General features: G+C 38.4%; 1 protein-coding gene across 1 annotated transcript in view; it reads left to right on the top strand.

Moving 5' to 3' along the window:
- The window catches only part of Maob (monoamine oxidase B), a 105,739-nt gene that overhangs the window by 16,951 nt on the left and 66,514 nt on the right, over positions 1-22,274 (top strand). The gene's annotated exons all lie outside the window — the stretch shown is intronic.

Genomic DNA, 22,274 nt, shown 5'->3' with positions numbered 1-22,274 from the left:
ATAACACGCATACATACACACACACACAATCAGGAGAAATTGTATTTCTTGTGCCTATTGTCATTTTTGCATGTGCCAAAACAATCTTTTCAAATAGAAGATTTTTCTTGGTTCCATGAAGGATTTTACATCTGAACAAAGACAGGAAGCTGAAAATCCAAGTTCTTTGTCCTCCTCTAGCTTTTAATTTTTTTTTATTCACCATGGGGTGATATTTCCAGCCTCAGATGGAGATAAGCAAATTATCACAGAAGTGGCTTTTGTGTTACTAGAAAGTGGCTGCATACAGGAACAGTCAGAAACTGACAGAGATCATGTGGTCTTCTTAATTGACGCATTGCCTGTATTCTGTTTTCCTCCCCTTATTCTCCTCTGATTTCATGGAGAATGTGTTCAAGGGAAAAGTGAGCTTTGTGGAGATAGATCAGCCTGCTAGCCCGGATATTGAACTTCCATTGGGCATGTCTGAGAAATAAGGGAAGCACAAAGCTGCTGTGATCGCAGGTAGGTAAGTCAGGCAAACACATTTGGTGTGCAGACAGAAAATTCACTTGGACCTTGTGCTTTCTTTAGTTCTTAGTCTTAGTTACTGGGGAGAAAATAATGAAAGGCGGCTAAAACTGCTAAAGCCCTTAGTTTTTATTCCTATTGTGCTCTTTGGAGGATATATTTCAGCCACAGATATCTCTTAAATCTGGCTTCCTTCTCTAAACATGAATTCCTTTGAAAGGGGCTTGTAAGCTTAAGACTGAGAGGAAATTTAACACTAGTCTGTAAGATGAAAAGCACTCGTGATTTTTAAATTTCCAGTGAATAGATGTGTGCTTTAAGAGGTTTAAATATCTTTTCTTAGGCTCTGAAAAAGTATTTACTCAGACTTTCAACCAGTCTCCACATTAGTGTTCTTCAATATGCAAAATTATAGTGCTTTTGTCAATGTTTTAAAGATAATGTGGATAAAGACCTTAATGGCATTGAAAATATTTGCAGATAATGTTTAAGGTGAGAGTTTATTACGCTTGCTTCTAAAAATAATCACAGCTTCATGTAAAGGATAAACAAAATGCATGTGCAGAATGTTGTAACAATAGTGTCTGCATGGTAGTTCTAAAGGCCCTTAAACACATATAGTCTTTGTGTACATAAGAAAAGCAATACTAATTTATCTCCTTGAACAAATACATTTTTTGGTAGATAGTGGTATATGTTTTTGTAAATATAATTCATGAATGAATTATGGAAAACCAGAAAGACATAAAGGGTAAAAACACAGATTGGGAACATCTATTTAGTTCATACAATTGTCAAACTGAATATTGTTTCTCTATCTTTTGTGTCTAGGGCCAGTGGCCAATGCAATATAGGTGTGTGTAGACCACATAAACTGTTATTTAACTAATATTGTTTTCTAAACTAGCTCCCACAGTCTCAGAAAAAAATTCCAGCTTCTTATTCTCTGTATTTACTGGGCACTGGGGAAAAATCACTTCTTGTCACTTCCATGATAAGAATTTTCCGCTTCTGTCAGTAATCCCTAGATACCTCTTCCATCTGCTTTGCATGCTAGCATTCTTGTCTTGCTTATTCCTACTTGCTTTGCTGCAAGAATTTACTGTTTAGGCATCATAAATCACCTGTAGGCCAGTTTCCAAACCAAGAGCATTGCTTCTTATCTAATATCATAGGGCTGCCACAGCTCTGGGGAGAGCTGATCTCTCATTTGCATACACAGAAGCAGAGATTCTGGCTCTGCGGGTGTGGTATTTGCCTAATGGATTTCTGTGCCTGCTGGAACCTCTTGTAGCCATACTCAAAGTAAGCCAGCAGATGGGCTTGATGTCTCCAGGGGTAGCTGTCAGCTTATAACTGTCATGATTGGATACATAAGGAACACAGTGCGCCAGAATACAGATATAGCATAGCGATAGAGAGTAGTTGCTTAACACACGTGAGGCCTTAAGTTCCATCTTCAGCATCAAAACATCTAAACCTATTGTCCTCATCTCTTACACAGAATAACTAAGACTTATTTAACACTACCTTCTGACTGAGTAGCAATGAGTCCAATACTACCACTTTTATTGGCTACCTTTATTTCTTCTCCCCAGATTCTTATTAGAGCTCCTGGAAGCCACCTTTCCGATTCGTCAGCTCTTGCCAATCCTTTGTTTCAGGGTCTGTTTGGGTACTAACTCAGACAATTATTCTGCCGTATTCTTGTTCCCTCCTATTAGTTCTAAAGAGTTAGGACTTTTAGTTTTATAGTATATTTTAAAGCTGTCAAATTCTCTCTCTCTCTCTCTCTCTCTCTCTCTCTCTCTCTCTCTCTCTCTCTCTCCTCTCTCTCAGGGTTTTTATATGTAGGGCTTCTTCTACATATTGCTGTGCTCCTCAGAGTATTCTCCATGGTGGACCATCAAAGTATACAATACAGTAACTTCACATTGGTATAAAGCACCACCATCCATTTCCAGAACTCTTACATCTTCTCAAACAGAAAGTCTACCTATTAAACACAAACTTCCTATTATTTCCCCTAACCCAAACAACCCCTTACAACCATTATTCTACTTTTGATCTTTATGAATCTGGGTACACTAGGTCTTCATTATGAGTGGAATTATACAGCATCTGTCTTTTTTCACCTAGTTCAGTGTCTTCAAAGTTCTTCCATCTAATCCATTCACACATTCAATAAGAACAATCTGTTTTTAATAGTAAAAGGAGCAAAAAAACTCATTTGACTTCTAGAACCCACTTTTATTCAAATGAGAAGCAAACAAAATTATTCAAAGATAAAGATAATTACTTCACCTCTTGGCCCTTACCACTTCCCAATGTACCTAAACAGTCCACATTAACAGTATAGCTTGTAGCCGTCCACACTTTTCTTATTCTTTGACTCTGCAGTTATGCCATTCACTTTAAATTCTTGAATAATATGTATATTCTCCCATATATTATTCTTTTTTTAGCTCTACTATTTCACAAACTCAGATATCTTTTGGTCATCCTTCTGAAGTCCATTTTGGGAGTTTCTTTATCTGACAGTCCTGTGCAAATTATATTGTATTCCCAAAGTCCTGCTTCTTCACGACACCTTGTTCCATAATATTTTGTCTTCTCTAATGTCATTTTCAGCGAGAAGGGTAGTACAGTATCTGGTGCAAAACAGGTTCCAAGTAAGTATCATTTGGCTCATTAAGTCTTTTATTTCTTGAAGTGATGGACATGTAACCCAGGGTCTTTGCAGGTTAGACAAACGCTATATTGCTAAGCTATCCATCATGAGACCTTTTGAATTTTTTTAGAGGTACAATTTAGAGCTTTATTACATTTGAACTTTTTCCTGTGATGTCTTTCTTTTCTGAGTTACTTTAATAGAGTTAATAAAAATTAAAGGGTATCTTTTAGATTACAATTGTATTGCTACCACCAAGAGACTAAGGAAGCTATTTCAAAAACTATCCACATTTTCCTTCAGTATTTTCGTTTCATTTTTTAAAAACATTGAAATCCTCAGTGGTTGATGACAGATTATGGCTTGAATCTACCATAATACAAGATACAACACCATGTCCGTGTTTCTTTCTCAAACCGACAGAGCTCTACGCATTTAAAACCTGATCAGAATTGATGTGTCTTGTTTATAGAAGATATAAAAGTGCAGGTTATTACTTGATGGCTGTCTCAACTCTTGATAAGACTTTTATAATAGGCATCTGTGTACTATGCTGTCTCTCAAATTTGAAATTCAGTTGTAAAATGCATTTAGCTCAAGGATTATAGATCAGGAAAGTAATTTATGTTATGTACTAAGAAGATGACATACATTAGAAATTGCAATACTAAACCCTAGAGGGTATAGATGGTTCTGTGTGAACTAATATTTGGCTGCCTCTATCAGCTCCACTCCCTACTCTGCTCCCTTGAAGCCATTCGTGGTGTTTTGGTGGGGTGTTGTAGTTGCTCACTCAATACACTACACTGGGTACTGCTAGCGCTGAGGTCCCAGAATTTTCTGGTAAGGACCCTCAAGGACATACAGTGGTTCCAGAGATCCTGGTACCAAAGCCACCACATTTCTCATACAGGCAATTTAGTAGAGTTATTCATTTAATAAAGTTTTATTAGAGTTCTATGATTTAGGGAGGCTTGGTGTTGTTAACCCAAACCAAGAAAGACTAACTTCAAACTCTCTGTGTCTTTGTCTTTGTCTCTCTCTGGTTTGGTATAAACCCAACAGAGCTATGTAAGGGAAGTTATGAATATTATTTGAGAAGAGAAAAAGGAAGAACCCAAATCTTTGTTTGGGTTCTCCTAGAAGCAGAGCCTGAGAAGGATCTGAAAGCCTTATTTATTATTGAAGTGAACCCAACTGTACCAATAAGAAATGAGGCACTGAATAATGGTACAACAATGTGTTTTTAAGCCTGGAGCTCAGTCCTTTTGGGGAGCTGGGAAGACTCTTCAGCTATCCCCATTGAGGAACTAAGGAGATTTCAGATTCAGGGAGTCCAGCAGTATGTATAACCACCCAGAAAGCCTTCAAAGAGTGAGTTACAGAGGCTCCAGGAAGCAGTGGTTGCCTTTACAAGTGTATATTGAGGTAATAAGAATGGGCACCAAAACCTGTCATCACATCTTCAATTAAACTCCTCAAATGGTTGGATATCAGAGATGCTCTATAACCCCTTTATAACCCCAGCACTGAGGGAGTGGAGCAAGAACAGAGAGTTTGACACTAACTTGAACTATACTGTAAGGCCTGGGCCAGTCTGAAACCTGCAATCATTTTAACAAATAAAATAATAACCAATGCCAAACCAAAAATCAACTCTTGGGTAACCTGTAAAATCAATGATAACAATAATAATCAGCTATATTAAGTTCCAAAATTACATCGAAGTATTTTTCAATAGCGGTTTTGCTGAAACGCCATTCGTATGCCATATAATTTACTCATCTAAAACATCACATTATTTGGGTTTTCTGAACATGCTTCACAGGACTGTGTGATGGTTGCAACCAATGTGAATTTTTTAAATATCTTTGCCTTTCCAAGAAGAAACAAAAATATTAGAAGTCATTTCTCCAACCTCTTCCCTCTTACTCATCACTGCTACCCCCATCTCTGACAGCTAACTTTTCTCTCTCAATAGATTTGCCTATTCTGGGCATTTCGTATGGATGGAAACATTCACTACATGATCTTTCATGCCTGGCTTCTTTCACCTTAGTGAAATGTTTTCAAGGTTCATCCATGTTTCCATGTGTATCAGCACTTTAGTTCTCTTTAAGGATGAACAATATTCTGTGGCATGACTAAGCCATAATTTATTTATTCGTTAGTTGATAGACACCTGAGATCTTTTCACTTTCTGGCTATTATAAGGTTGCCATAAATATTTCTACACAATGGGTGGACACGTTTTCATTTATATTAGGTATGTGTCTAGGATGAATTTCAAAGTCATTGGAAAACTTTATCTTTTCACTTTTGAAGGTCATTGTCATAAGTTGAAAACTGTGGTCTGCAATGGTTGACCAGATATCTTACAGTTGCAGGTACATTTAGAAAGTAATTTGTATCAGCTACCTTCCAAAAAGTGGGTGGAGATGCCTGGATTACTGGGTCATTTGCTTCTTCTATATGTTTTTCTTAGATGGTTGTGACTGAGGGAAGTTCACTGGGCAAGACCCTTAGGCAGCTTAGCTTCCTCAGGCAGGATACTGCCTTGGAGTTGACCCTTTTCTGACCTTATTTAGCTTTCTAAAAGCTAAGTAGAACCCATGAACCATGCCAAACCACACCACTCCCATCCTTTTAAATCTGACTCTGGGACATCTTGAGTCTTGACTTATTAGTCAAATTTAAACCTCCTTTGTGTAGTTAAGCCCAAAGTCCAAATAAGCTCACACATTGGCAAAGGTAAAGCCATTCATCAAAGCACTGTTTATCCATCTATTGTTTGAGGTGCGTATTTGCTGGATCGTGATCTGGGAAATAATGTGAAACAAGGTAAATTTACAGGAATGAAACGCAAACTAAACAGACAATTGGACACACTTTAGTTTTCCATTCATAATTGACACCCATGGACACTAATGAAGGTTATAGGGGCTATTATTTGTATTTTAATAAATAAATCCAACCGGAAAACCAGAAAAGCCAAGCCGCTAGAGAAGTCTTACCTCTACCAAGACTGAGTGACTGCAAACTAAGAAGCTTAAACCTTTCTCTCCTCTCATTTTATATTCCCCCTAGTGCTGGGATTAAAGGCATGACTCCCTAGAACTGGAATTAAACGTTTGGGCCACCACCACCTGGATTTGTTTCTACACTGATCTTGAGTAACCCAAGGTGGCCTTGAACTCACAGAGATCCTTCTGCCTCTGTCATCCAAATCTTGGGATTAAAAGTGTGTGTCACCATTACCGGACCTCTAGTGGCTTTAGATTTGCCTCTGTTCTTCAGTCAAGATTTATTTATTAAAATACAAACAATATAACACTATAGAATGTAAAACATAATAATCACTAAAAATGGTTATTCGCAGCAACAGATTTATGGTGAATATATTTTATGTCTAGTTTTACCGATAGCATATATATATATATATATATATATATATATATATGAGTTTATATGTATTCATATTTACAAAATAAATAGAATAGCTCAACACTCACATGAAGACCAGAGTTAAAAATGTTTACAATTGTATGTACATTTAAGTGTATGTCTAGAAATACACAGAATACATATATTTGCATGAATAAATATTTGCATTTCTGTTTTAAATTTTTTATTTTATACACTGCATGAGTGTTTTATCTGCATGTAAATATGTACACCACAAATGATCTTGGTATCTTCTGAGACCAGAAGGGGACAACAGATCTCCCAGAACTGGAATTAGAGACATGGTTGTAAGTTGTCATGTGGAAGATGGGAACCAAACCCAGGCTCTCTGCAAGCCAAGTAATATCTCTAGCTGCCATATTAAATGTTATATTTAATACACACTAAATTTTTTTTTGTTTTTTGAGACAGGGTTTCTCTGTGGTTTTGGAGCCTGTCCTGGAACTAGTTCTTGTAGACCAGGCTGGTCTCGAACTCACAGAGATCCGTCTGCCTCTGCCTCCCAAGTGCTGGGATTAAAGGCGTGCACCACCACCGCCCGGCTAAATATTTTTCTTAGTCACAGCTTTCATATGAATATTGAGATATTTCTGTTAGTCCCTGACCCAGTTCTGTCCTTTAACTGTTGAACAATACATTAAATTCATCAGTTTAGAGAGCATAATGTAAACAACACTATTAGATTCCAAAGTTTGCAGTGTAATCTAATAAAGACACATTGATGGCATTAAACAAAAAACAATGAAGGGAAATAATTTCCTGTCCTTGGAAAACTAATATGCATCTCTTTCTCCACTCCCTCACTGAAGGAAATTTCATAAAATAGCAAACAGCTGAATGTATTTTCATTTAAATTGATATATAGTTGACCTTTGAGAAAAATTGTTTTCAGTGTACTTGCTTTCTTTTTCTTGAAAGTATGGAAGGCTAATATAAAGAAAGGTGGGCTATAATTTATAGAGAAGTTTTATAATTATGTGACTCTCAATGATTGATTTAGGTCTCTAAAATGTATAAACTTATAAAAGTTATTCATGTAAAGAATCCTGCTAAAAGTCCAGTAAATGAAATTGTTCACATGGTATTATGACTACTTAGAGATTGGTGGACTGGGGTGTGTATGTGTGTGTGTGTGTGTGGTGCTTATGATGTAACCCAGGACTTGACTTATCCCATGCTGATACTCTACTACTGATCCCCAGCCCCAGCTTCTGGATGAATTATTTTTATGTGTGCACATTAAATTTCCACCATTCAAAAACAACTAAATATACACATTGGGGTGTATTTTCTTCATATTGCTGTTTGCTTTGGCTCTATGTGTGTGTACCATGTTTATATTTATTTTAGACACAGCTTTCTGTTTTTCTAGATACTAAAAATTAAACATATTTGATATGATAACCTTCAAAAACATAATATAAAGAACATCAAATGAAGCTTATCATAGTTTAATTGCCCAATACTAAGCTATAGATAATTATGCATTATTTCTGTGTGTTTCTATTATAAATGATACTGTACTAAAGATATTCAGGAATAATTACCTTTTTCAAATTTGCCAGTTTTTCCTTAAACATTGAATCACAAAGTAATTATGTCTGGTTTTACAACATTGGTAGTTTAAGACTTTTGACACATCCTAGCAAATTGCTTTTCTAAGAACTTCCCCAATTATACTTCTGGCTTGTTTTGTTTCACTCTTGGGACCATTTAGTGTCTTTTTTATATCTTTCTCAAATTGAGAATGAAAGTGGTATTCACAAATTGAGAGATGAAATGGTTATTTTTCATTTATAATTACTAGAAAACACAAACATTTTTCTTGGGTCTATAAATAATTCAATTATATTTCTTGGGAGAATAACTTTTATTCATTCCTTTTTTTTGACTTGCTTGCAATTGTAGCATGGGGCAGAATTCATCCTCCATTTTGAATAAACCAGCTCTTATTTACCTTTCTGTACTGACAGATAGCTAATATCCAAACGGCCTTAGTCAAGCCTTTGAGTTTCTCTCTCAACTTGCCAGAGCCTCTACTCCCTTAAGCTGCATACACGTGTTTCTTTGAGTCTTCTGACCATGACTGGTGTATTGCTTTCATGCCCAGGTGTATGGACAATAGCCAAATACTGGAATTAAAATGCCCTAATCTGATAAGTAGGTTTCCTTGAATGGTTTTTCTGTACTATTGTATGTATAATATATACTATGATTCTATCATTTTTATATAATTGTGAAGAAACTCAGTGGTTTCAAAGGTCACCTATAGTACTAGTTTTGTGGATCAGCAGTTGAGTTCTTTTTATTTATTTATTTATTTTATTTTTTTATTTTTTATTAATTAATTTATTTAATTATTAAAGATTTCTGCCTCTTCCCCGCCACCACCTCCCATTCCCTCCCCCTCCCCCAATCAAGTCTTCCTCCCTCCTCTGCCCAAAGAGCAAGCAGGTTTCTCTGCCCTGTGGGAGGTCCAAGGACCACCCACCTCCATCCAGGTCTATTAAGGTGAACATCCAAACTACCTGGGCTCCCACAAAGCCATTACGTGCAATAGGATCAAGAACCCATTGCCATTGTTCTTCAGTTCTTTTTATTTATTTATTTATTTTTATTAAAAATTTCCGCCTCCTCCCTACCTTCCATTTCCCTCCCCTTCCCTCCTTCCCCTCCCCCTCCCTCTCCAGTCCAAAGAGCAGTCAGGGTTCCCTGTCCTGTGGGAAGTCCAAGGTCCTCCCCCCTCTATCCAGGTCTAGGAAGCAGAAGGAGGGAGAACATGAGCAAGGAAGTCAGGACTGTGAGGGGTGTGCCCACCCACTGAGACGGTGGGGCTGATCTAATGGGAGCTCACCAAGGACTGCTGGACTGGGATTGAAAAAGCATGGGATGAAACCGGACTCTCTGAACACGGCAGACAATGAGTGCTGACTGAGAAGCCAAGGACAATGGCACTGGGTTTTGATCCTACTGCATGTACTGGCTTTGTGGGAGCTTAGTCTGTTTGGAAACAGTTGAGTTCTTGCCTAGCAAATATGAAGCCTTGTATCCCATCCCTAATGCTGCAGAAAGAGAAAGAACAAAACAAAACCTGACCTCACTAAGTTGACTTCCAAATCTCTGTGTATTTTTTGCCAAGCAGACAAATGTGGAAATTGATAAGTAACTACTGGTTTTGTACTTGGTCAAAGGCAATGGAACTGAGGAATAATGGGATAAAATTGGATACATTGAGACACAGAGCCAAGGATATACATAAGAATGAACCCACAAAGATTCAAAGAGTATCCAGAAATAAAGTCTCCTGAAGATAAGCAGAAATCCAGAGAGACAAGAAGAAAAGGAAAAAAATAAATAACATCACAGCATCTTGTCTGAATTTAAAGTTTTTGCATTAAAATCTTTTAAATGTTGTAATTCATTTTATAATTTTGGGTGTGAGTGTTGACACCACCATTTTCAGTTGACAAAAGACTTGTTTCTTCATCTAGGAAGGATTTTTCAAGAATGAAAGGCTCCTGAGAATTGCATTTCCCTTCAGCAAGGTGGAATGGAGCCAGCCTCCCATTGCACATGGTTTTACATTTCAACTTACAAACTGCTAACTGATACGATAGTTTAGGACTGTGTCCAAAAACTTTGGAGTGCAAAGAGTTTGTTTGAAATACTTGAAAACACAAATGTGTGTAGATATTTGTTTCTGTTCCTTAAACATGCAAAGGCTTTTCTCATCCTAAAACCTTTACAATAATTGTTCCAACCTGTTATAACACACTTAACCTTGATATCATGTGTTGGACATTAACAACACAACTTTCCTTAAGAAAGAGGCTCTTCAACTCTGTTCCATTACCCCATCCTGGTTTATCCTTCACTAATTACTTATCTCTAACAGTACTTCATAGACAGGTGTAGTGATGAGGCGAGCAGGCCTGCTTTTTGTCCTGCCTGGCTCCCACACGGCTAGCTTAACACCCGAAATAACAACACAGAAATAGTATTCATTTAAACATTATCTGGCCCATTATCTCCAGTCCCTTATTGGCTAACTATCACATATTGATCTAACCCATTTCTACTATCTGTATTGCCACTTGACTGTGGCTTACCAGCATGAGTCTAACCACCGTCTGTCTTGGGTAGGAGAAGCATGGCGTCTGCCTGACTCTGCTTTCTTTCTCCCAGCATTCTGTTTGTTCTACTCCACCTATGTAAATTCTGCCTTATCAAAAAGCCAAAGCAGCTTCTTTATTAACCAATGAAAGTAACACATAGACAGATGACCCTCCCACATCAGACAGGCATTTGTTTAGGTGGCTTATTGGTTATTAGTGTATATGTGGTGTTTATACATATAAACATATACATATATGTGGGTTGTGCATGTGTGTGGGTGTGCACACACTCATGTGTGCATGTGTTTGGAAGTTAGAGGTTGATGCCCAATGTCTTCCTTAGTTACTCCCCCACTTTATTGGTTTTCTTTTTGCCTGTTTACTTATTTTGGGTGTCATTTTTGAAAATGTTCTTTTATGTGTGCTTTTGTGCAGGCATCTATGAATAGTGGGTACAAGTAATTCCAGTTTCAGGGACTTTGATACCTCTTCTGACCTCTGTGGGCACTAAATTCACATGGCATACACTCACAGACACACATACATACAAATAATTTTTTTTAAAAGTAAGTCTTTTGAAAACAATATTTTATTAGTTTTTTTGAGAGTTTCATATAATGAATTGTAATTATATTCATTCCCATTTGTCCCCCAACTCCTCTCAGAACCACCACCACCACCTCCCTAACACAGTACCCTGCCTGGAAAGTCAGGTCCTTTAATTTTTTTGAGACAGGATCTGTGCATAATAGCACTGGCTGGTCTGGAACTTACTATGTAGACCAGGCTGGTCTCTAACTTACCGAGATCTGTGTCATTCTGCCTCCTAAATGCTGGGCTTAATGGCATGTGTCACCATCACCTGTCCTCTATTTAAAATTAAAAACAAGCTTTAAAAACACATTCTTATCTCAGGCAATGACTCAGTTATTAAGGTACTTGCTGCACAAACTTGAGAACTCGAGTTTGAATGGCCTGAGATCATGTAAAGCAGAGCATCTGTAACCCCGGAGCTCCTTCTGCAACATGGGATGAAGAGACAGGAGATATCCCAGAGTCTTTAGGCCAAATAGCCCATATTATGCACAGTAAACAGCAAGGATATACTATTTCAAGCAAGATGGAAGGCAAGGACCAATAGCCAAGGTTGTCTTCTGACCTCAACAGTATGCCTTGGCATTTGCACACCTGAACACACACACCATGCACACAAACACACACACACACCCCATATACATATGCTATCATATGCATGCAAATGATTTTAACAACACAAAAAAAGACAGTTGAAGAAGAAAATTTGGGAACTGAAAAATTTTCAAGACATCGTGATGTTGCATTTAATGTCATAATAACATTACAATAAGTTTTGTAATATGCAAGATTTAGAGAAGAAGTGTGTTCTGATGGGACTAATCAGAGTAAGTTCTTTGAAAAATGAACCATTATGCATCTTCCCCAACTCAGCTAACTGGCTGTCCAATACATGGCATGTGTTATCTACTGGTTTCTCTACAGATTGAGGACAGCAGTTTGAGACATAGTTATTGTGTGTATGATGCAGTTTAATGAAATACTACAACCTAGGAGGTTATGCCAATAACCTTGGCAAGACTTGATCTATAAATCATCTGCATTAAGCCAAAGCATGGGATAGTTGTGTAAAAATCTGTTATATTGTCAATAAACATTTTAGGGACAGGAAAATTAAGAAGAAATAGAAGAACCACAAGTTTCCAAGCTCAGTCTGTTCATCACAATAACAGGGCCTCATAAAAGAAAATAATTTTGTGCAAGTAACCTCTATCAGCCTGGCCTGGGAGATAGATAGCCCATTTTTATGTATTGCATTGCTGTAAAATATACCTAGTGATTCACAGATGATATGCAAGCATTTTACCACCAACTTGCATCTTCAGCCCTTAGTTTCTCTAGAAAGGATTTTACTAGGTAGGTTGTCAGGCTAGTCTTAAATCTTCTGTGCAGTTCAGGTTGTCCTGGACCTCTAGATCTTGCTGTCTCAGTCTCTTAACTATTGGCATTACAAATGTTTGACACTATTCGGGTTAGTTTTTTTCAACTTGATACAAGCTAAGACCATCTGGGAAGAGGCAACCTTAATCAAGAAAATGGCATTATCACGGAGACCTGTGGGAAAGTCTGTGTTGGAATTTTTTTGATTAATTATTACTGTGGAAGGGTCTACCCCATTGTTGGCAATGTCGAACCTAGACTGGTGGCCGTGGGGTGTATAAGAAAGTAGTGTGAGCAGGCCATGATGCAAGCTTCAATTCCTGTCTCCAACTCTCTCTGCCTTGAGCTCCTGCCATGACTTCTCTCCATGATGGCATATAAGTTGTAAGATAAAATACTCGCTACTGTCCTTGTTTTATAAATTCGAATCAGTAGAAGTAAATAAATTATTTGTTAAAGATTTCATAGGACCTAAGATAGAGGATTAATTTGAAACCAAGTCAAGTATTTTCTAAGGTATTAGACTCCTCATTCATTCATAAGTATTTCTTGGGTATTTGTCATGCAATGACACTATGTTGTATAATGTGTCTTTTATCACAACTACTTGATGAGTTAGGGGCAAATATTTTCACTCTTTAAATAGGTCTGCAAATTGACATCTAAAGTGCTGCCCTGAACTCAAGGCCCTGGGTGGAGAGATGTCACTACAATGAACAAACATGTGATGGAGAGGTGGGAACGGTAGAAAAGCTTGACCCATGCATGTGCTAGGGAGAAAGGCGGAACTGGAGAAGTGATGGTAGTGACATCTCAGAGGGCTGAGATCTACATGTTCTCATTGTCCAAAAGGGCTGGATAAATGGTTTGCAACAGCCTGGAATTTAAGCAGGCACAGACTCAGTCTCTGAACCTGCCCCTGGCTGTAGAATTCTCCCTAGCTCTGGGCAACAACAGAGGCCCAAGATGTGAAAAGGTTCACCTTCTGGAGTAGACCTCCTCGAAGGACCACTGTGGTCTGCGATGCCACAAGAAGCCATGTTGGTGTTGGTGGTCCATGCTGCTACCCCAGGTCAAGATGAAGCCTGAGATCATTGTGGACATATAAGGTCTGTGCTGCTGCCTAATGCTTTGATGATGCCCTTGGGCTTTGCTGTCTCAGGGAGCCATGCTGATGTGAGTGGCATGTGTAACCATGGAGGCCACATCAAGGCTCATGGTCTGAGCAGCCACTAAGGGCCATAAGTGGATCAGTGGTCCTGATGTGACCAAGGGCTGTGTTGATGTCTGTGCCCATGATACTTGAAGCCTGCCACCTGAAGCCATACTAATTGCGATCAGGGGCATGATATGAGATTCTCAATCAATAAAAATAATAAAAGAATAGAGAATGATTTGAAACCAGTTGAAGACCCAAAATATGAGATTTGTCTAATTTTTAAAAATATACTAAAATTTCCTTTTGGAAGCAATGCAAAATCACCTAAACATAATTAAGACCATTGAATTGGCAAGAGTTTGGGACCACCACTCAGAATGACATCTAGATTTTCCGAATACACTTAAGGTCATTTGAATTTAAGCTAAACAGATGTTCTAACATGAATGGGAAGCTAGATCTCAGCTCCAGACACCCCGGCAGTAATTTACCCAGACAGTCATAGATGGTTTCCCTTCGATCTTTGTAGAAGTATTCATTTTTGTCCCCTTCTGACACTGGTCCTGCACCTGAGAGTGAGAATTCTCTTTATATTACCTTATAAAGCATACTGCTCTCTTAACAAAGAGTCAAACCTAATAAAAGCACAGGTAAAGTCATCTGTGTTCCATTTGAGGCCTTGTCTTCACAAACATTGCCAGCTTATTTTGGCTTTCTTTCTGTTAAATCTTTTATCAAACCACCAGCTGGAAAGATTTCAACCTATCTCCAGTGTGGTGATGGGAAATAACAGAAACGCCCTTTTCCAAAAATAATTTTAGGGAAAAGTTTAAAATTTTTGATCTCCCTGAAAGATTCCTCTGCATTTAGTTACATACTGTTCAGAACGCCTTCTTTTGGTCCTGGTCTCTTTCTTCTTCTGGGGGAAGCAGTCACTACTGTAGAAACATGAGGATCCAGAGACACCTTACTAGCTGCTGAGAAAAAAAACCTAGGACTAGAGGAGGTGACAGACGAGCTGTGTTTGGGAGGTGAGGCAGGAACTCCAGTGTGTGCTGTGAGAAGAACTGCATGGTTTAGTGTCACCAGACTGTGGAGTAGAGAGTAGGAGAAAGGGCAGGGAGCACAGCACAGTGACAGAGAAGACACTTGCCTACGAAGTGTGAAAGCCTGATTTTCACTCAAACACTGCAGAAGAGACAAGAGAGGAGAGAAACTGACAGGGGCTGGGTCATTCTTTTTGGATGCAATGGGATAAGGGTCACCAGGAACCAACTCAATGACAAAGCCTGACTTTTAGATTTGAACTCCTGGGTAGATGACTGAGTCTATGTAAGAAATGAAGAAAATCAGAGAATAATGGATGCTATTTGATTGTTTACTGGTTTCAGTGTAGCTAATGGTCCTTAACTTATAAATATTCCCTAAACTAGACATTTTTTAATGACTTGACAAGGAGCACTGTGACAAGATGGGAAGAACTGTCATCTTTGAAGTCATGGAGAGAGCTGATTGGGATTAACAAGGACCCAGGGAAATCATTTCCTCTGGTAAAGCCACATTTCCAATAATAAGATGAGTCCCAGATGATAACATGGAGGAATTCCAAAGCAGCACTCAGGAGGCCAAGTCTCTCCCGTGTTGGGGCTGTCTCTCCAGTGCCTGGCTATTTCATCCGAGCGCTCTTGTTGAGGGCTCACCTTCCTCATCTTGCCACAGCTCATCTTCATGGTTAACTGCTACATCTTTGACACTTTACCTGCGCTGGGCAACCACTCCTGGGACCTTTGTGCTTTTCCAGCCCTGCCTTGAAATGCAACCCAAAGGAGCAGATCTTGCTAGGACTTCCAATTCTATAACTTTGAGGCAAGGCCAGACAATTGGTTTCTTAGGAGATGAGAACATTGATGTCAAAGTCACTTGCAGATTACTAAGGGATGGGGAAGAAAACACAACAGGTATCGTTCCTTTCTCAAGAAGGCTGAGGCCACCTTGAGTCAGGGAATCACTTCTGGGAAGCATTTTTATGCTGCTGCCTTGCTCAATTCTGATTTTATGTCAAGATAGCTCAAAATGGGGAACATTGAAGTATAGGCTGGGCTTTCTACTAAGTGCTGACAGTGGATGCTGGTGACAGTGAAGGCCCTATATCCACTGATCTAATTGCATTTAAAGACACTAGCTCTTGAGCATGTATGTTGCTCATAGTTGTAGAATGTACATATGCTTTGTGCATACATGTGTGCATGCATGACTACACTATCATGCTAGACATGGAGCATGAGTCTGTGCATTTTACATAGTACAAGGTCTATGCACTATTGCATTTTCCTTTTGTGTTTTTCTGAGATAGGATCTCTCTCTATAGCTGAGACTGGCCTGCAATTCATTACGAAGCCCAGGCCACAATTCATGATCTGCCTGCCTCTGCCTCCCAAGTACTAGTATTGCAGTTACCTATTTTGATGATACTGTGTTAATATGAGACAATTTAAATTTTAAAAATGAAAAGTCCAGTGAAATGATTGAGCAAGTAAAGGTACTTCCAGCCAAAACCAAAAAGACAAGATTTCGATCCTTAGAAAAGAACATAATGGAAGGTGAGGACAGATTCCTAGAAGTTACACACACACTATATCTCTATCTCTATGTCATATATATATATATATATATATATATATCACACACACACGTATGTGTGTGTGTATGTATAGTCTTTTTAACCAAACAAAGAAGAACCTGAGTTAATAACATGGCTCAGTGGGCAGAGGCACTTGCCACCATGGTTGAGAAGTATAGAACCACCTTTTGCATATTGTTCTCTGACATCCCCACATGTTTTGTGGGAATCTCACACCCACAACTAGTCTGCATAAATGGATGAATGAAAAATGTAATTTTGAAAAGAAGAAACTGCTTGATCTGTGGTTACTGGAACCCAGTGTTTTAATGCTAGAATAGATTCTTTTTTGATTTCTGTCTGAAAGTGATTGTTAAAGCCTCAAATGTTAGACTTTCCCATGCATGTTTCTTAATGGTCTATTTCCAGTCAAGTTCAAATTATGGACAGGCTTTCATTCCCCGGAGAGCCAAAGTATTGGAGCTGGTCAGATGGAGCTTCTTGGTTCTGAGCTTGTAGTAGCTTTGTTAAGGCACTGTGGGGAGATGAGGTTCTGACATAAGAGTGCTTTGGGGTAAGTTAAACACTTATATAAATATTTTTGAGAATTATTTAGCTTCAATAGAGTTTAATGCGTGATGCAGACACAAGACATTCTACAAATGCTACAGAATTTGTAGCAAGCATAGAATGTATTTAACCTTGGCCATAACATATTTGAAAATGTTTATTTTAAGAAAGTTCTAGTCCTTTTCTAGGTTCCAGATGGTTCTCTTCCCCTCATTACTATTTGCTGGCCTGTTCTGTGTTGAAGGGTCAAGCCCTCTCGTTTTCTTGTGCTATTTATCAGGAATGCAGTGCTGTTCTTAAGCTTTGTTACTATGAGTCTCAGCTGCTTTCTTATCTGACATCAGCACTGTTTAGGACAATGCTCCATTCTCCAAGCCATCTGAACTTTCTGCAATAGAAATATGCTAGAAATGGCCTCTGCTCACCATCCCTTAACACCTCAATATTCCTGAAAACATAAGAACTGCCAGCCTAGCCTGCCTAATTAGGATTTGCATCTTTGTGACATTCCCAAATAAGTACAGTTATCAATAAAGTTAACTTACCGTAACGATAAGGCTGCATGTACTCATCAGTTCCCTAGCACTGCTATACCAAAGAAACTCAGAGGAGATGGCTTAAAAGAGCAGACTCAGATCAACACGTTGGCAAGGTTGGTTTCCCCTGACACCTATAAGAGAACTGTGATTCCTGTTTCTCCCTTAACTTCGGATGACTTTTAAGAAGCCTTTGGCACTTCTTGGCTTTTAGGGGCATCAATCTGATCCTTGCTTTCATATTTATGTGGCATTCTTATATTCAGGTCTTTATGTCTAAATTTCCCATTTTAGTTAGGGTTAAGATTTATCCTAATGACTTCAATTTAATTTGATAATTTCTGTAAAGACTTCTTTCATACAAAATTACATTTTGTAGTTCTAAGAGAACTGAGTTTCAAGGCATGAATTTGGATGGAGAAGTGGAGGAAATAGACACACTATTCAATGTATGATTGTGTGCTACCACAATTTACTCATCAACATCATGGTTTTCCTTCAGCTAGCTCATGGCTCCTCAGGTGAGAGCAAATTTTCCTTTTCTGAAGATTCCAGCAAAGGACTTGACCTCAAGTCTTTCAGAGTCCTGGACTCTCTGCTATCTCTGGCCGGCTTTGGTTGCATCATAAGGATGGGAAATAAGAAGAGGAATTCTTGTCCCTTTCTTCAGAGGACACACTATTTTTCATTGTTATGTTCTCATTTCTCATTTTTTTCTGTAACCCAATTGTACCAAGTGTGCTTCTAGTTTCAAATATAAACATACATTAGATAAATATTGGAACAGACTCTAAGATGTGTATACTTTGGCAGTTTCATTACTGTGTTCTTAAACTCAGGCTCAGAATCTCTCTCTCATCTCCAGTGCCCAAAAGATGAGTACTGGAGAGAAAGAAAGTAGGTTTTTTTTCAATCTGGAAAGAGAAAGATTAATATCTTAGTTGCCATCTTCCATTTCTTTGAGGACTTGATGAATACTTGTATGGAGATCAGGTTAATGGCTATGAACAAAGATCAGCATTTTCCCAGGATCCTGTGCTGGACCATCTGCCCTAGACTTGAGGCGGTGAACCCTTCATGACATCATTCTTTTATCTTGAGGTTGAAATGAGTCCATTTTAAATCAGTTTCATGGTCTTGGAAACAGATTATGAAAATAAGCAAGATCACAGGAATACAATGTGAAGAACATTGTCTGAGGAGGAGAAAAGGAAAAGGAATAAAGATGGAGTCACTTATGACAACAGTGATAACATTATAGTGTACTTGTGATGTATAATCTTTGTTGTTAACTGGACTGCATTTAGAATTACCTAAATTGGGTGTGTCTATAAGCCTATTTCCAGAGAAGGTTCACTGAGAGGAGAAAGACCCACTCTCAGAGTGCATAGCACTATCCCATGGGTGCCAAAGACTAAATAAAAGGTAAAAACAACAGAAGCTAACAGCATGGCCAGTCTCCTTTCTGTACTCTAGTCAGCCATGAAGTGAACATCTCTTTTCTGCCACATACTTTCATTTTTATGATGTTGTACTCAATAACACGGGGCCCATTAATAGGCCCCTCTGAAATCATGAGCCAAAGTAAATATTTTTCCTGCCTAAGTTATTTTTGTTTAGTATTTTTGGCATTGTGACACAAACTTCTCCTCAACACGATCTCAGGTAGTGAAAGAATTACTAGGTAATCCGGTCTTAGGGACCCACCATCACATTATGTGGTTGATCGCTGAATGAAGCAATATCATTTCCCATACGGCTGTACCTTGTAGTCACCCTTTTCTCTGTGCTTGTGCTTCTCCTGTTGAGATTTGTCATTTTCGAGAGGCAAGACATGGTTTAGATATGAACTCCTCCTCAGCATCTAGATGAAGGACAATGGTGTGAAGAGTGTTTACATTGTCACTGCGATGCTAGTGATGGAACCCAGCATCCCCCAAGTCCCAGGCAAGTGATGTCTCACTGAAATACACCACCAATCAAGGAAGGAGATACTTGTCTTGACAGGAAGCTTTTTAGCAAATGCATGGCCAATTTTAACCACATGATCCAAATGGACCAATTACTTTAGTATGTTTTCCAGGATATGTAATAAGAATTTTCTGCTCTTACAAAAGTACTTATATTCTGTTTCCCCATGTTATAAAGAGATATTATATTAAAAACATATAAATAGCCAATATGTATCCTAGTGGAATTGTATGATACATTAAGTCTCTGACAAGTGCCGCTGAATAAAAACTGATTTAACTTTCCCCAGAATTTCCTTACTATGAAAAATTTTAGAGAATTATATAGCAAATGTTCTTGCCTAATGAACTATATTCTGTAATGATTTTTTGCTGCATTTGCATTATGTATTGTATCCATTTTGTTTTTCCATTCATCTGTCCATCTATCAACCCCTTTTCCCTGTAGAAGCATTTCAAAATAAACCACAGAAATGACATTTTGCCCTTAATTATTTTGATACAAGTCTCCCTAAACAAAACTGTTTAAATTGCCCATTCCCTTCCTCCAGAACACCGCATATACTATATATGTTATATTCACATCTGCAAATGTCACCTCCATTTCAGATTTTGCAGAGTACATGCTTTGGGGTCATGGAGATAGCATTTGTGTAATGCGCTGTCTTGTATGATTCCCATGCTGTCCCATTTCATTTAGTCACTGACTGGAAGGAGCCCCATCTAATCACATTATTCTTGTAGCGCAGAAGAGCAGTAAGGTTTGCCTTCATTTCCAGTCAGTCCTCTTAGGCTTAATTCACAGGCAAAGGAAACAGTTCTGGGCCCCAGAAGTAGAGGGGGGCATATAAGCCAAGAGTAGCCTAATTTCCTCCATTCAGTCCTGATGCCACACTCAGATTTCTTTTCCCTGGCCATGCTTGTTTTTTATTGTTTCCTAGAATCCTTAATCTGTTATCTCATGTCTGATGAAGGGGGAAAGTAGATCCGTCACCCCCTTTGTACCATTTGTGACAAACACTTATTTGAGAAATGCCCTGAGTCTGAAAGTGAGTATCAAAGAGTCTTACAGCTCCCCAGTATTATAGTCTGCATTAAAGGTGCTTGCAATTCTAAAACTTGTATTGGTAATCCAGTACTGGAGCCACAAAACTTTTCTCCTCAAGCCATCATCAAGGAAACCTCTTTTATGCTTAAGACAGTTTGAAGGCTAGGGATGAAGTCAGATGCATGAGGCTTTAGGTACCATCCTCAACACCACCACCCCAATCACCACAATAATACATTAAACAAAAGACCCAGTGATTCTTGTGTGTGTGTGTGTGTGTGTCTGTGTGTGTGTGTGATATTGGGTCTTATAGTGCTCAAACTCAAGATCCTCTTGCCTCAGTATCTTGAGTGTTAGGATTGGGTGTGCTACCACACTCATAGTAAAAACCAAACCAAACAAACAAACAAAAGAGCTCATAGTTGTTTTCCAGAAGAATGTATCTATTTCTACACATATTAACCTGCTTCTGAGGAAGATTTGAAGCAGGTTAATTAAAAGCTATTGACTGGTTTTAAAGATAAATAATTCACATATACTTGAGAAAAGGAATCTGTAATTCTGGATGTGCTTCCTTTATTCCTGGACGATAGTGAGGAGGTAAACCAGCAATACATTTTGTCTGGTGCATTTGTGAGGCACAAAAGATACTCAGCTGCTTTCCAACAACAAAGGGGAAAGAAAAAGGCTTCTTTATGAAAGAAGACTCATTATGATGGCTAACATTTCCTAAAAGTGCCATCATTTGCATATAAAATGTGATGAAGAAACAATTTTTATGGTTTTAGGTATATTCTGAAAGGCCTTTGCAGACAATCTCATTTGAGTGTCTCAAAGCAGCTGCATCTGAAAAAGGTTTCTATGGCAACTTATGGAAGCTTGATGTTTTGTAGCCCTTTCAAGAACATAAATCACTCCTTGGCCTGAGGCATCAGTGAAGGTCTCCTGTATCATACAAGCCATTGCTCTTTGTTTTTGTGTTATCTATTTTGAATGTCTTGGAGAAAAAGGGGCAAAGGTTACTATACTTCAAAGAATATTTGGAATCTGTCTTTTTATCTGTGTTGGGGGTAGAGAACATGTAAATAACATCATTCTAGAGTGTTTCTCAGTGGCAAGCATGTGTGTGTATGCGTGGTCTATGTTGTTTTAATTTTGCCCCAAATTGTTATGGGTATCTTGCCAGGCAAGAGTCATTCTGAATAAAATACAAGGAATTATTTCCTCACAGCTCTTCTCAATGTGTACTTCTTGCTCCAAATATATTTGGATCTCTCCCCAATGAGCATGTCCCAGAGCTTTGGATACTGGCAGACTCTGGATGATTGTTATCAAGATATTCTTTCCAAGAAAGTCAATAAAGGAAACATTCTGATTTTAATTCAAATTCTGCCTGCTTCAAGAATTCAGCAGTAAAAAGCTTTTGTTATGGGAAGGACTATGGTTAATGGCGAACACATAGGACCGAGAAACAGAGAAATAGTTTAGGCCTAGTTCTGCCTTCACTAGGTGTGAAACTCTGGGCAAGTCTCTATTTCCTAATCTGAGAAATGGACACAACAATGATGACCTTATTGAAGGTTGACTGTGTGGGCATGTTGGAAACTACAGTACCATATAAATATGAGCTGGGTAT

Source organism: Chionomys nivalis, chromosome X (assembly GCF_950005125.1).
Source record: "Chionomys nivalis chromosome X, mChiNiv1.1, whole genome shotgun sequence".
NCBI lineage: Eukaryota > Metazoa > Chordata > Mammalia > Rodentia > Cricetidae > Chionomys > Chionomys nivalis.
This window is presented reverse-complemented; position numbering and strand designations above follow the sequence as displayed.